Below are 14,148 nucleotides of genomic sequence, written 5' to 3' on the forward strand. Positions count from 1 at the left end.
CCAATGTTATCAGTTTGAAAACATGGGGAGATCAAAACGTGGAGGCCGGAGGGTCAAAATTATGCCCAGTCAACACGGACGCTGGACAACCTATATTTTAACAATTTCTTCCATCTTTAGAGTAACCCTCTCCACTAAGTACTCTCCAATTCTAACAAGACAAAATCTCCGACAAATTTCAAGGAAGAAATCTCCTCCCCCACCCATTGCAGTTTTCAGTTTAAACTTTATATATCCATATTTAGTTACATTTTCTCAATTTATAAACCTTAAACATCTCTATCCATCATTGACTCATTTGTAAAGGTGAATCCCTCCCAATGGCACCATCCTCTCTCATCTTCCTCTCTTTCTTCCTTCTCTTATCTTCTGCAACTGCTTTTAATATCACCAAACTTCTAAACACATTCCCTTCTTTCAGTACCTACAATGACTACCTAACTCAAACCCAACTAAATGCTGAGATCAATAGTCGACAAACAATAACCGTCCTCGTCGTAGACAATAGTGCAATTTCCTCATTATCGGGAAAACCCATCGAAGTAATCAAAAAGATCATGAGCTTGCATGTTATTCTTGATTATTACGATGTCGCAAAACTCCAAGGTCTCTCAAAGAAGACGGCACTCCTCACGACATTGTTCCAATCCAGTGGATTGGCTATGGGCCAACAAGGGTTCGTAAATGTTACGGACTTGACGACGGGAGATGTTGCATTCGGGTCCGCTGTCAAGGGTTCATCTCTCGATGCCAAGCTGGTGAAGTTAGTTGCTGCCCAACCTTACAACATATCTGTATTGCAAATCAGTAGTGTTATATTCTACCCCAATGGCACTGAGAATTCGAACAATAATAACACGAACACCACTTCACCTCCACCATCATCGGTTGCACCAGTAGCTTCACCCAAGAAGTCACCATCGACCCCTCCTTCTGTGAGCCCAACCAAGGCCCCAACTCCCAAGCCTTCAAAAGCTCCTGCACCATCTGCTGATGCACCTAGTGATGATGGCGATGCACCGTCCAATGCTGATGCTCCTTCAGTAGGTGATGCTCCATTGAGCTCCCCCCCTATGCCCGATACCGCTGACGGACCAGCCAGCGGACCAGCTGATGACACCGGTGCAACCGCTCCTACAGATTCTTCGCCTTCCTCAGCCACACGAATAAGCCTTGGAACTTTTGTTTCTGTTGTAATGGTGCTAGTTTCAGTCTGGGTTGCTCTCTAATTTGACAGATTTGAAGAATAAGAGGAAGATTTTGAGAACGTGAGCGTCTTATTTATTTTTTCCTTTGAGACAACTATAAACGCGTCTTGAAAGTGGTGAATGCCCCCTTGGTTTTCATGTATAATGTAAAATTGAAGAGAGGGAAATTGTTGTACTTTGTGTGATTCAAAATATTCAAATAAAAATTCAAACATATTTTAGTATACTGACACTAAAAATCATCTATAAGTTTCTTAAATTCATTCACTTGATTTTTTTCAATATGCAAAATCATAACCAATGATCAGATTTTTTAATTGTGCCACATTCAAATCAAATTGAAATAGTCTTCAATGGTAATTACGCCATTGGTAATCCTCCATCCTTTTGCTTTTTCAAATCCGTCAAAAAAGTCCTTCCGGATCATCCTTGTATTATCTTGACTCACCTTCTCTCCTCTCTTCCTTGCTTTCTAAAGGATATATTCATGAACGGATTGAATGAATAAATGAGTATCCTTTATTTATAACGTAGAGAGAGAGGGCCAAAAGTTTATATATTCCAAGAGTTGTGGAGGTTGTTCCCAAGTCTTGGGTTTGAATCGCTTGAACCCATGCTTCTTATGCTAACTATGAACAATATTTATATACTAACCAAGCATTTATTTTCCTATAAAAAAGTTAAAAATAAAAGGATAATAGAACTATTTTATTTCCCATCTTTTATTAGGATTGAAATTTGTGAGAATTCCATATTTTTTAAGAAATCCAATCATATGGGCAAAAAATTTACATTATCCTCATCATTTTTTTTTTTTTTTATCAAAACCTTATCTCAAAAGATATGGGTTTGGCTAAATAAAACTTGTTTCTCTATTTATTTTTTTTTATTTTTTATTTTTTATTTTTTTAACATCAGCATGGTTGATGTATATATGTTGAAAGGTCACACCAAGGTTGAATATGAAATGGATGGAGGTAGTAATAGAAAAGGTACACAATATTTTAGGCATTTTTTTTTATAGGTAAGCTGGACTTGATAAACCCACGACCTCAAAGTTTTTTTTTTTTTTTATTGATAAATTGAGGCTATAAATGGCCTCACCCTGATTTATTCAAAAAGACTAATACCGAAAGAAACAAGAAGATTGATCTTCCAGGAAGACATAATACAATTCAATAAGAATATTTCAAACCAACTGAGCTATGGGTCTAACTCCATAGTTGAAGATTTGATTTAACGTAGAATTGACTGATGAATTAAGGTTCATGTTCCCATGATACCAATATTTCGTATGTGGCATGGAAGACGGCATTGAGTGATTGTAACACTCCTTCATTTACCATTTTCTATAGGTAAATTACCAAACGATAATGGTTGCCTACGAGAAATAGGTTGTCCATGGATCATCGATTCCATAGATACTGAATTGGTAGCGATCTATAAAAAAAACTATTAAACTCAAACCCGACCTAATCACAACTTTTAGCTTGGACTTTATTCAACATAATATGTATTATTTTAAATATGATTACAAAAATTCAATATTTTGATATGATCCTATTCTAACCTTATTTGATTTTATAAAAACATATATTAAAGACTATTGATAATCTTATGCTCTTTTTTCATATGCCCCCATACGCTTCATGACTTGGCAGTTACAAAACGATAAATATTTTTCTTGTGTATCCCAAAGCAAAACATCTACGGTTATGTGATGGGGGAGTATGAAAAAAGAGCGTCAAACTATCACGACTCTATATTAAATATAATCATATATCATAATAAAATATAAATATACACCATTTATATATTCCAATCACATGGTTGGATCGGGTCCCTATTTGATCAGAAAATAGTTGATCCTAAATTGATTTAATAAGTTATCAAAACATATTTGTATTGGAACCCAAATCCTTCATATGTAGTCATCAGATTGGAATGAATCAGATTTTGGGTCTTATCTAATCCATTCATAGTCCTAATAAGGATAAATATTAAGATGCAACGATAATAGAGCTATCATTGCCATGACATCTTTTTATCTCACAAACCTTTTCATAAGTGTCTGATGAGAGGGTAATCTTTAATGACTATTTATTTTTCTTATGGGGTTAGCTAATGTTGCTCCAATGCCAATGTGGTATTTGTCAAAAACTCTCTGATGATCAAGTTAATTTGTTAACAAAAAAGAAAGTTTGCATAGCAATTTTTAGTGTTTAAATATAGGAAATAGAATTTGATGCCTTCTTGGTTTAGGTGCCTACTTTTTTTATAGAAGTGAGAGTCATTATGAAGTTAGTGGGTCATTATTCAATCAATGAAGTCTCGTCTATCATTTCCACTTCCAGTTAATGGTTTTTATTTTATTTTATTTTTTTATAACGGTGGTGTCCGAACTTACGTCGACTAGGAGGACTGGATGAGCTAGGTCGGAACTAAGCATATGGAACCCTCCCCTAGGAACATGCAACGCCCGCACATCACATATACCAGGTAAGTGAGGGAACGACCTCGTAGGTGGCCCCAAGGAAATACCACTTAGTGGCTTAAAACGCAACAATTGCCCCTTCCAATCGTTACATGTAATAGGGCGACAAGTTGATATTTACTGTATTATGATGATTTGTACTACTTCATTAGCATAAATACCCTTTTAGTTGAGCTACATGTTGATATTTTTATGAGTGTTGTATGGTTAGACTATTAGTGTCCATGGTGTTGATCAAGCTACTTATTATATGGGAAAGTGACTTAACCGTGCCACTTGAAGGTCGTGCTACTTCTAATTTTTTGGGCTTGCCTTTGAGTGGTCCTTTTTTTTTAATCAAAATTTTTGCTTGTTTTCATGCATTGAGGGTAAATAAAAAAAATTCTAATGTTTGATGTTGTTAATATGGAGCAACTTGCTTGAAATTGTTAGTGCATCTTGATCAAGATCTAAAAAGTCGTTTCGAAAATCCTAATTACATAGAATTTATCAATAAATCATACACTAAACATTCTAATTGCATTAGTTTATTGTTAGTCCATAATAATTCTTGTTTTCAATTTAATTATGTATTTCGAAATTAATTACTGTTATTTACGTGTAACAGGAATTATTCACGAAATTTCAAGGTGAATCAGGAAAATCTGAAGCTACCACTATGATACATGATCCAAAACAATATCATGGACCAAAATTCAAATCAATTGACCGAAACTTTATCGCGATGTCATGGTCAACGACGACGACGCGATCAACAAAGGAAGTCGTACTAAAGCTTGGCGATTAAAAGACATTCGTATTGAAATAAGACTTTGGTATTTTTGTAAACACAGAATGTCTCTGAAACCCTATTTTCCACAAGAAATTCTAATCCGATCTCTTTATAAATAAAAAATCAGCCTAAGAGTTAAGAGGACTAGATTTTAGGGAATTAGTCTTAATTTATATTTTATTTCTTTTTTAGTTTTACAAAAGTTGTAAGGAGACTCTGTTGATTTCAAGTCAAGAAGTAGTAAATATATTTCTTTCTTTTCTTTTGTATGATTTCTATTTTATTTTACTTTATTGTTCTTGCGATGATTGTTGGCTAAATCTCCGTTAGATTGGTTGAAGAAGTTGGAGTAAGATTTATTAGTGTTTTACTGTTCTTGTAATTACTTCATAGTTTTATTGTGATAGTGTTAGGAATTTATTATTAGGTTGAATATTAAATGTTTTAAAAAGTTTTGATGATTTCTTTATTTGATAAGTTCAATAATAACAATGCTTTACAAAGAGTAATTAATATTTATCTAATAATCTCGGCCTAATCTATTACATACTTTTGATCTCGTTTATATTTTAACTGTTTGATTTTCTAATCCACAAACATTAGGTTTGTTTAGTGTATCAAGATAAAAAAGAACTAAAATTCACTAATAAAGCTTGTGAAGGTGGATCTAATTGATCTAAACTTCTTTATCATATTTCTAAGTTTATTTTATTTTAGTAGTTTATATTAGATAAATCTCTTTCGAAAATTATTTTTAATCGATTACGTAAACTTGAATTGAATTAGAAATAAAAATACTTTAGATTAACGTTGTCTATGTGGTTCGACATTTGTTTGCCAATATTTTCTTTTGTTATTTATTTTATCATCATTTACAGCTCGAACACACCTCCAATCCTAATGCCATATTTGCCTTTAACAATTCTATTTTTTAAAACAATAAAATTCAAAAATGTCTAATTTGACATGATACATTCCAAGGCATCATCTAAAAAAGATGTCATTTTTTCTTGCTAATCACATCATTTTTATCCTATATAATTAATAAGATTTTTGCATTTATTTAACGATCCATAAAAAATAAAAAAACATGATTTTATTAGCTAATAAAGTTTTTATAGAGTTTTAGTAGGTTTTTAATTAATTTTTTTTTTTTCATTTTCAGATTTTCTAATAATAAATTGTTTAATTTTACAAGAAAAAGATCTTTTCCAATTTAGATCTAAATTTTTAGATTTCATTTGTTGTTATAGAGTTTTAGTTTTAGGAGGTTTTTATTTATTTTATTTCTAAATTTTCTAATCTAGAATAAATTGTTGAATTTCAGAAGAGATGTTTTTTTTTTTTTTTTTCAATCTAAATCTAATTTTTTGAGGGAAAAATTAAAAACTGCTTTATAGTCGTTGTATGACAATTTTGTAAATAGATGTTGTAGATACGTGGGGTTGAGGAAAAAAAATAAAAAAAAAAAAAGAGGGGAAGGGCGCTCGCCATAGTATGAGATATGGAAGGGGTATGGGTCTGGCATAATAGGCTACCGTGAATAGTTTGGGAATGGGCAACTTATGAAAAAAGAATACGTACTTGGAAAGAAGGCCAAGCAGTTGAGAGGACTCATTATAAAGCAGGCCAACGGGGGTGTTGGCCTTGAAGTGGAACCACTTGTAGTCATGAATACAACATGTAGTTAAAGTATTAGTGTCCATGAGGTTGGTTGAGCTACTTTCCTCGATTTTTGCGAATTTCAAAAGTTGAAACCATCTTGGGATCTCAAATTAATCAATTTCATCAAATAGACTATTACGATGGATTGCAAGAAACCAATAGGGGTTTGCTCGATGGCAATTTTGGACCAATAAGCAATAAATGTCTGTAGGTCGTGAGTTCAATACCCAGTATGAGCATTAATTCCTCAAGGACGTACCCTCACTTACCTGGTGTGTGTAATGTGCGGGCGTTGTACGTGCCTGGGACTAATCCTTGTCAAGACCATTATCTATGGACTAGACAAAGCCCAGATACAAACCCAATCCGTTGTTTACAAGGATATTTGGTTGTAAAAAAAAAAGATGGATTGCAAGAAATTGACCCCCTCAACAAGGTACCTAATCGACCCATTAGCATCTAATACTTTGGCCCATTCTTTGAACTTAGAGGTAGGAGGAAGCAAAGAAAGAATCTTTTGTCCGAAGGATTGGATTTCCTCTCAAATTATTGTTTTTATATCGCATTTTCACATCCCTAAAAACTAGATGTTGACTCATATCTAATGAGTTTGAAGGACAATGGACCAATCTTGGACCAGCCACTCGGCCTGGACCAAGGGTTGATGATGGTGTATCACCAAAGCTGACCAACCCTGCTCCCCTTGTTTCTATTGCAATCCACACGTTTCTTTTGTCTCTTTTATATTTCTTTAAAAATAAGTGGTCACCATATTACGAGGTTCTTATATTAGGTACATCAACCATGTTCCCCGAGATTCTATTAAATTTTTTTAAAAGCTTTTCGGCCCAAATCTAAGCCTTTTTATGTTCACAAAAAATAAATAAATAAAGATTTTTTTTTTTTTTTCAATATAGAACTAAAAATGATGTTAAAGATCTCTTAAGCTGTGTTAGAATCTTCATGAGGACTACCATCCTCCCTGAGTTTAAATCATTGATGTGCCTTGAGATTCATTTGATCCATATCTTTAAGTGTGTAGATACCGAGGACTCTTAGTATTTTAGCAAATTATATGTAACTTAGACTCAAATGATTTCTTTATCATCTTTTTCTTCTTCTTCTTCTTTATTTTCATTGGTCTAAATAAACTTAAAAATCATCCAAAAACGAGAAAATTCACATAATAAAGAGTATTTTAGAAACATCCCCCCGCCTCCCTTAAAATTTATGTTATTAGGTTTACCCTCTTACAAAATGTAAAATTAGTTTTACCCCCTTGACTGTACGACAACATTAATTTTTTTTTGATGATTTGATAGAGAAATTTTGATTTTTTTTTCAATGTTTAATATAATAATTTAAGTATTTAAAGAACATTTTGAAGAGAAAAAAATCACTATAAAATTTTTAAGAAAATGCAATATTAGCTTACGATCAAGATGGTAAATCTAATCTTGCATTTTGCAATGGGATTAACCTAATATCACCAATTTTACATGGGGTTATTTCTAAAATACCCTAGAATAAATTATCTTCATATTAATAGTGAATATTGTGAAGGAGCAATACACACACACACATACACACACACAAAAGTTGATTTTGTGAACCACTGTAATAAATGTTATTTATTTGGAAAACAAAAACATGGTCAGATGTTGTCAAGTGAGCGTTTGGAAGCAGTGGGCCCCACATAAAGAAGCTTGTACTCACTACAGCTTCTCATTCTCCTAAATCATGTGAGGCCAAGGATTTGCCTCGTTTGGCACCAAATCTCACCACAAACACTTAAAGGTCTGTTAAATTTACCATAATACCATTGGTTTGTCTTCGACACTTTTTGGGACCCACTATTATTCTGTCAAATTCAAAATCAATTTGATTGGTGATTTCCATTCCTCACCACTTTTTAAACACGCTTGCATAATATTTGTTGCGTTGCAGTTGGATCTCTCTAAGTTGAATCTGACTTGATGGTTCGTTTGAATTATTTGACTTATTAATATTTAATATTGACACTTTTTTTCTTCGTTTTCATCGAATCAGATTTGAGTATTCTAATTCATGAACAAAAAATTATTATTATTAGTAGTAGTAGTATTAAATGATGTTTAATTACGTTTACGTGTCTGTTTGGAACTATAGACAAAGTGAAGTTGGAAATGAATAACATTTGCACATTGCTTGATGTCACTTTCTTTTAAGAATATTTGAAGAATTTGGGTGGTCCTTGAAATTTTTTGCAATACAAATCATTAGTATTACCAAGTCGTGTGCTCGTAAAAGTATATTTCAAAAAAAAATTGTTCATTTATAAATGATATGTGATATTCGTCATCACAAAATTCTCCAATTTTTTTTAAAATTTTCTTTAAAAAAAACTATAGAATAAGCAAAGATGTGCCGACTATAGTAATGACTTGACAAATTAATCAATTATACCATTATCTTCAACCTTCATTCTTCTTATTCTAAAATCTTATTAAATATTCTTTGATTAGTTTTCATTTCTAAATTATGAACCTAGATATTCCCTTAAAAACTTGTCTTCGACCTTTATAATTGAATTTCACCTTTCACCTTAACATTTTATCTTCTCAACCTTCAAATCTTAATAATAAGGTGGGATTTTAAGGAGGTTGAAGATGATGGATTTTTATGGGGAAACTTTTTTCAAAAACATTTATCATTTGTTTCATCTTCGAATTTTTCTGAATTATTTTGAAATTTATCTGAATTAACAAAATTAGACCTTATCCAATAATTATCAAATTCCAACTTAGTTAGTTTGGCAAGATATGAGGACAACCTTAGAAAAAATGATTTTCGAAATGGAAGTCCCTTGCAGTTTAGCATTTACTTGTTTTGACTATGATTGTTATTTAATTTTCAAAAGTTCCATGTGAAATTCTTACATTGGAAATGATTTTTTTTTCTTTTTTGTAACCCAGGGAGTATTCCCACCTTAGGTGAGACTAGGGTACTTGGGGCCGAATGCATCAACTCACCAGGCACGTGTTACAATAGATAATCTACCACATTTTTGTAGAGGGGCATATTGAAACTCGAAGGTACAACTTGAGGAGCAACCCCAATTGCATCTTACCATCTCAACTAACTCCAGATGGTCACTAGAGACGATTTGGATGGTTAACAAAGTATAGCAATAACACAAACATCAAAATGATAGGTATATTCTATAAATAAATAAAAAATCAATACAAAAAGCTTCAAATTAAGATATATTGAATAAAACCCTTATTCCTAAATTAGTGAATCCATTATTTTTGTTGTTGCAAATGTATCGTAAATTTTGCTATCTTCTCATCCTCCACCAGTTTTATTGTCTCAAACTCAAACTTTTACTGTGGACATGGGATTTTCATCATTTTGAAACATCCTTCCACTTTGAGGGATTTTAGAGTCGTCACCATTCATTTTTGGAAATAGGTGTGAATGGTCACCCGAAATTATATTTTTGAAAAAAAACATGTCATTTTGACATTTTGATGACTCTCGTATAGATATGATACATGGTCCAACCTTGATTCAAGGTAAGGGGGTCCATTTATAGAGTAGGGAAGGTGTTAGGCACCCTACTCCATCCACGTAATGTGGTAACCTCGAATTCGATCTTTTAAAATAAAAAAGAAAATGAAATCAAAAAACAATTCGATGTGTGCCATCAAGTGTGAGGGGCTTTCGATATTGGTTCAAATCATTGATGGCACCCTTATGAAGAAGGGGCCCTTTGGTGATTTAAATCATCGTGGTGTGTGCAAATGTGTGGAGAAGGGAGTGAGTAAAGGAGGGAAGTTAGAGGGGGTGTCCTTTGTTCAAACCCACCTTGATCTAATCTTGATCTTCTTTGATCTTCAAAGATGTGCTTCTTTTTCTTTTCTTGGTTTGTTGAAGAGAAAGTTGAGAGTTGAGGGTCGAAAGTAGTAAGGTGAGTTGAGGGTTGAGAGTAGTGAGAAAAGAATTATCTTTTTCAGAGGATTTTTTATCAAATTTTCATTAGGGATTTAGAGTTGAGAGTGATGGGGTTTTTATAGAATTTTAGAGTTATTTGAGGGGTAGAGTTGGGTGAAATGATGAGAAGTAGTAGAATGGTGTGGGATTTAAGAGAGGGTATGTGTAAATTGATGGGGATTGAAGGGTATTTGCGTAAGAAGGTTAAATGGGTGAATTTTGACCCAAATGGTTTGGATCCTACCCAACTCATTTGGGTGGAGTGTTTGGTGGGGTGAGATGATGGATGTTTAAGATGGTGGTTGTGATTAAGTGGTGTTTGGTTTAAGAGAATGAAGGATTTAAGAGGGTGGTTGATGATATTTTGGGAGGGTGAGGGAGATGATACCATGTGTCAAAGTGGGTGAAAATGAAGGGTTAAGATGAGTTGATGGGAAATGATGAGTGTTTGATTTGAGAGAATAGGTGTAGGTTTAAATTGTAGATGTAGGTTTTGTAGGAAATGATGGGGGTAGATTAGGGGGAGGTGTAGGTTATAAGTGTTTGATTTGAGAGAATGGATAGAATAGATTAGGGAGGATGTAGGTTGTAAGTATTTAATTTGAAAGAATTGATAGGATAGGCTATGGGGGAGGTGTAAGTTGGAGGTGTGGATAGATGATATTTAAAGAAAAGATAATGGGATAGGTCGAGGATGAGGGAGGTGAGATGGGTTAATGAAATGTGTAACACCTTAATGATTGTGGTGATTAGTTGTGATGTTGGATAGGGTTGAGTTAGGTTTGGGTTAAATGATTTGGACTTGGGTAGAGTGTTTGGTTGGGCTTAGGTTGTTGGTTGAATAGGAATGGATTTGGGTTGAGTTGAATAGGCTTGGTTAATGGGTAGAATAAGAATGGGTTTGGGCTTATGTTGGATTGAGTTGAGTAGTGTAGAAGGATGGTAAAGGATTTGGTCCGTGGGTCACGTGAGAAGCCTTGGGCCGTTTATTGAAAATAGGATGACAAAATACATTATATTTTTTTAGGTTTGGGCCTCGGAGCCCGTTCCAATTTTTGCGATTTTTTGGACATTTTACGTAGAGGGCCCAGTCAAATTTGGGTGTCTACATTTACATCTCCCAAATATTTTTCTATAGTAATTTAGGTCTTTAGTTCTATAATTTGACTAGTAAGATAGTGTTTGACACGTTTTTAAAATTTAGTATTCTGGATCATCTCATCTCATCTCATCATGTCTTGCTTTCAATTAATATTGAATTAACTTGTTCAAGTCACTTCATTTTGGACACTATAAATTGTTTTACTTGATTTATGATTATTTATTAATATATATTTATATTAAAAAATTATTTTAATAAAATAAGTTAGACTGGAAGACGCTTATACATAATATCATATTTTTATTTTGATTATAAATATTTAAATTATTAAAAAAATACAAAAACTCGATTGACTTAGCCGATCGAGTTTTATTTAAGACATAAAAGGGTCAAATTTTATCTAAAATTTGAGTGATCTGGATTTGAATTTAGTGGGTTTGGGTCATTGGAGTAGACCCGAATACAAAAAATGGGTCGAACATGATTTGATGTTCCATAATACGAGTCGGATATGGGTTGGATACATATTCATCCATATATCCGTCAAGATCGAAATTATATATTGCTTTGAAAATTATATTTTAGGTTTTTCAAAATATCTTTTTCTACTATTTTAATATAATATATTTTTTTATAAAATAAAATGATTGTAATAGTAAACTTTTTATTAGGATCTAGAATTATTCAACTTGATTTAACTTGAATCAAGTAATTCGATCGGGTTAGCACTTGATTCGGATTAAGTGAATTCACAATGATTTGGATATGGTTTATCTAATAGGATCCGAGTCAGATTTGGATCTAAACATAAATATACCTATATCCAACTTGAATTTGACCAATTTTAAACCCTAGTTTTATTTACTAGCCGATTGTATATGTATGGGTTTCGAAATCTTTTAAGAGGTTTGAGTTCATCTACACAGGTTTAGGAGTCGCCACCATTCAATTAAAGTGGGAATGGACACTATAAAAATATTTTTTAATATATTTTTCTTGACTTGTAGTGACTCACATATTCAAAGGATAAGGGGACAAGGTTGACCTATGAAATAAGATAATAAGGTTTAGTTGAGGGACAATGAAGGTGTTGACACCTTGTCCCTCCCATCCAAAGAAGGTTATCGATAGTTGACCAAATGGTGAAACTTTTTTTTAGGATTTTGAAAGTAGATGAGGTTATAGAAAAGAATTAAGACAAATCGACTATAGTTTAGTTTTGAAAAATAAGCAAATTAAGACAATGTGCAAGCCACTACTAAAAGTAGGCGTTTGGTGAATTTTTTTTTTGTGAGCTTGAGACTTTAATGAAAATTCACATGAATTTCATCATTTGAGATCCTAAGCTTCAAAACAAGTTTATATACTTCCTTGGGAGACCTTATTTATTAGTTTGGTCTTTAAGTAATGTTCATGGATAGAACAAAATCATATTGGAACCAAACCTTATGTATACAATTTTTGTCCATTTTTTTAATTATTTTTATTGACTCTAAAGGTGAATATAAACCTATAGGGACTAACACTTTTGCTTGTAGTCATTTTAGAAGTGTGTGTGTGTGGAATGGACTTAATAAAAGAAGATTACCTCTTAAGAGATTTACTTTCTAGCTCTATTGCCATCAAAGAAAAGCAAAACAAATAACCATTATTCTAAGAAACTTAAAGTGCAAGAAAAGTCAAAAAAGCAAAAAAATTATGCAATGAAATTTAAATTGCATGAAAGTAGATAGAAGTAAAAAGAACATAATCTAATGTTCTCAAGAAGCTTATTGAGAAGTCATTGGGGGAAATTACCTCTAAGAGGAATTACTCTCTTCTCAAGCCTTAAACAAGAAATTTAAAGAACTACATTTAAAAACATGAAAGTAAACTAAATATAAAAAAAATGCTTGAAAGTAAAGAAAAAGGGGATAGTAAATATAGGAAGATGGGACCTTGGTCTTCTTCTTCTTCTCAGGTTTCTTTTTTAGAGATTTTGAGAAAATAATAAGACTTAGAGAGGTTTGGAAGAGATTTTGACAGAATTTTGAATCATCAAATAAATTCCTCCTCCATTTGATTTACATGGATCTCCTAATTATAGGATTTTGATAAACCCTTAAAGATAAACTTGTTATTAATCCTAAAATTTTCATTATTCAAAACAAAATCTCAATGAAAGACACCAATTACCCCCCATCAAAAACTCTTTGATTGTCTTTTGCAATCTTATGAGTTTAAGTAATTATGATGATCGAAGGATAATATTGTAAAAGATAACAAGTTCTAGAGAATTTTATAGGAGGATTAAAAGAGTCTTAAGACATTGGCTTTGGCTCAAATCTTAGAAAACTAGAATAGATGGCATGTAATTTGGTGGTAGGGTTTGGACATTTTAAACATTTAGTTTAGCTACCTCTCTAACAATTTAGGGCTATGAGAGCATTTTCTTACAAATTCTAAAGAATTCTTTTGTTAATCCTTCATTGTCACAAACCATAGAACTTGGTTAAATTACATTGAATATTCTAAGATTGAAGATAAAATTGGGGTACATAAGAGTAAATTACCTTAATTTGATTTTAACAAGATGAGGTTAGGATGGTAATTACACTCATGTGGGGATCAATATTGAATAAGAGTCTTTATTGGAATAATTAACTAATTACAAGAAGACTAAAGTGATGGAATTATTGGAGAGTTAAAGTAAGGGTAAAAAGGTAAAAATAAAGGATTTTTTTGGGGCAAAGTCATTAAAGAAAATGTCTAAAGTGTAATTTTCTTTAAAAATATTTGAGCACACATTGACTTGTAACTACCTAACAAAATTGACATTAGGTTAGCTAAGGCCTAAACAAAATTATGCCTAACCATGGGTAACCCCCATACTAAGCAAAATATTTTCTAGGCATGAGTCACCCTTGGCCGGGCAAAAAATACCTTGGTCATA

The 14,148-nt window shown here is 32.6% G+C and overlaps 1 pseudogene; it reads left to right on the forward strand.

Moving 5' to 3' along the window:
• The first annotated feature begins 281 nt into the window (after positions 1–281).
• LOC147392915 (fasciclin-like arabinogalactan protein 14 pseudogene) lies at positions 282–1,432 on the forward strand (annotated as a pseudogene).
• The last annotated feature ends 12,716 nt before the right edge of the window (positions 1,433–14,148 follow it).

This window comes from Akebia trifoliata, chromosome 10 (assembly GCF_017979445.1).
Source record: "Akebia trifoliata isolate Shusen 1 chromosome 10, ASM1797944v1, whole genome shotgun sequence".
NCBI classification, from domain to species: domain Eukaryota; kingdom Viridiplantae; phylum Streptophyta; class Magnoliopsida; order Ranunculales; family Lardizabalaceae; genus Akebia; species Akebia trifoliata.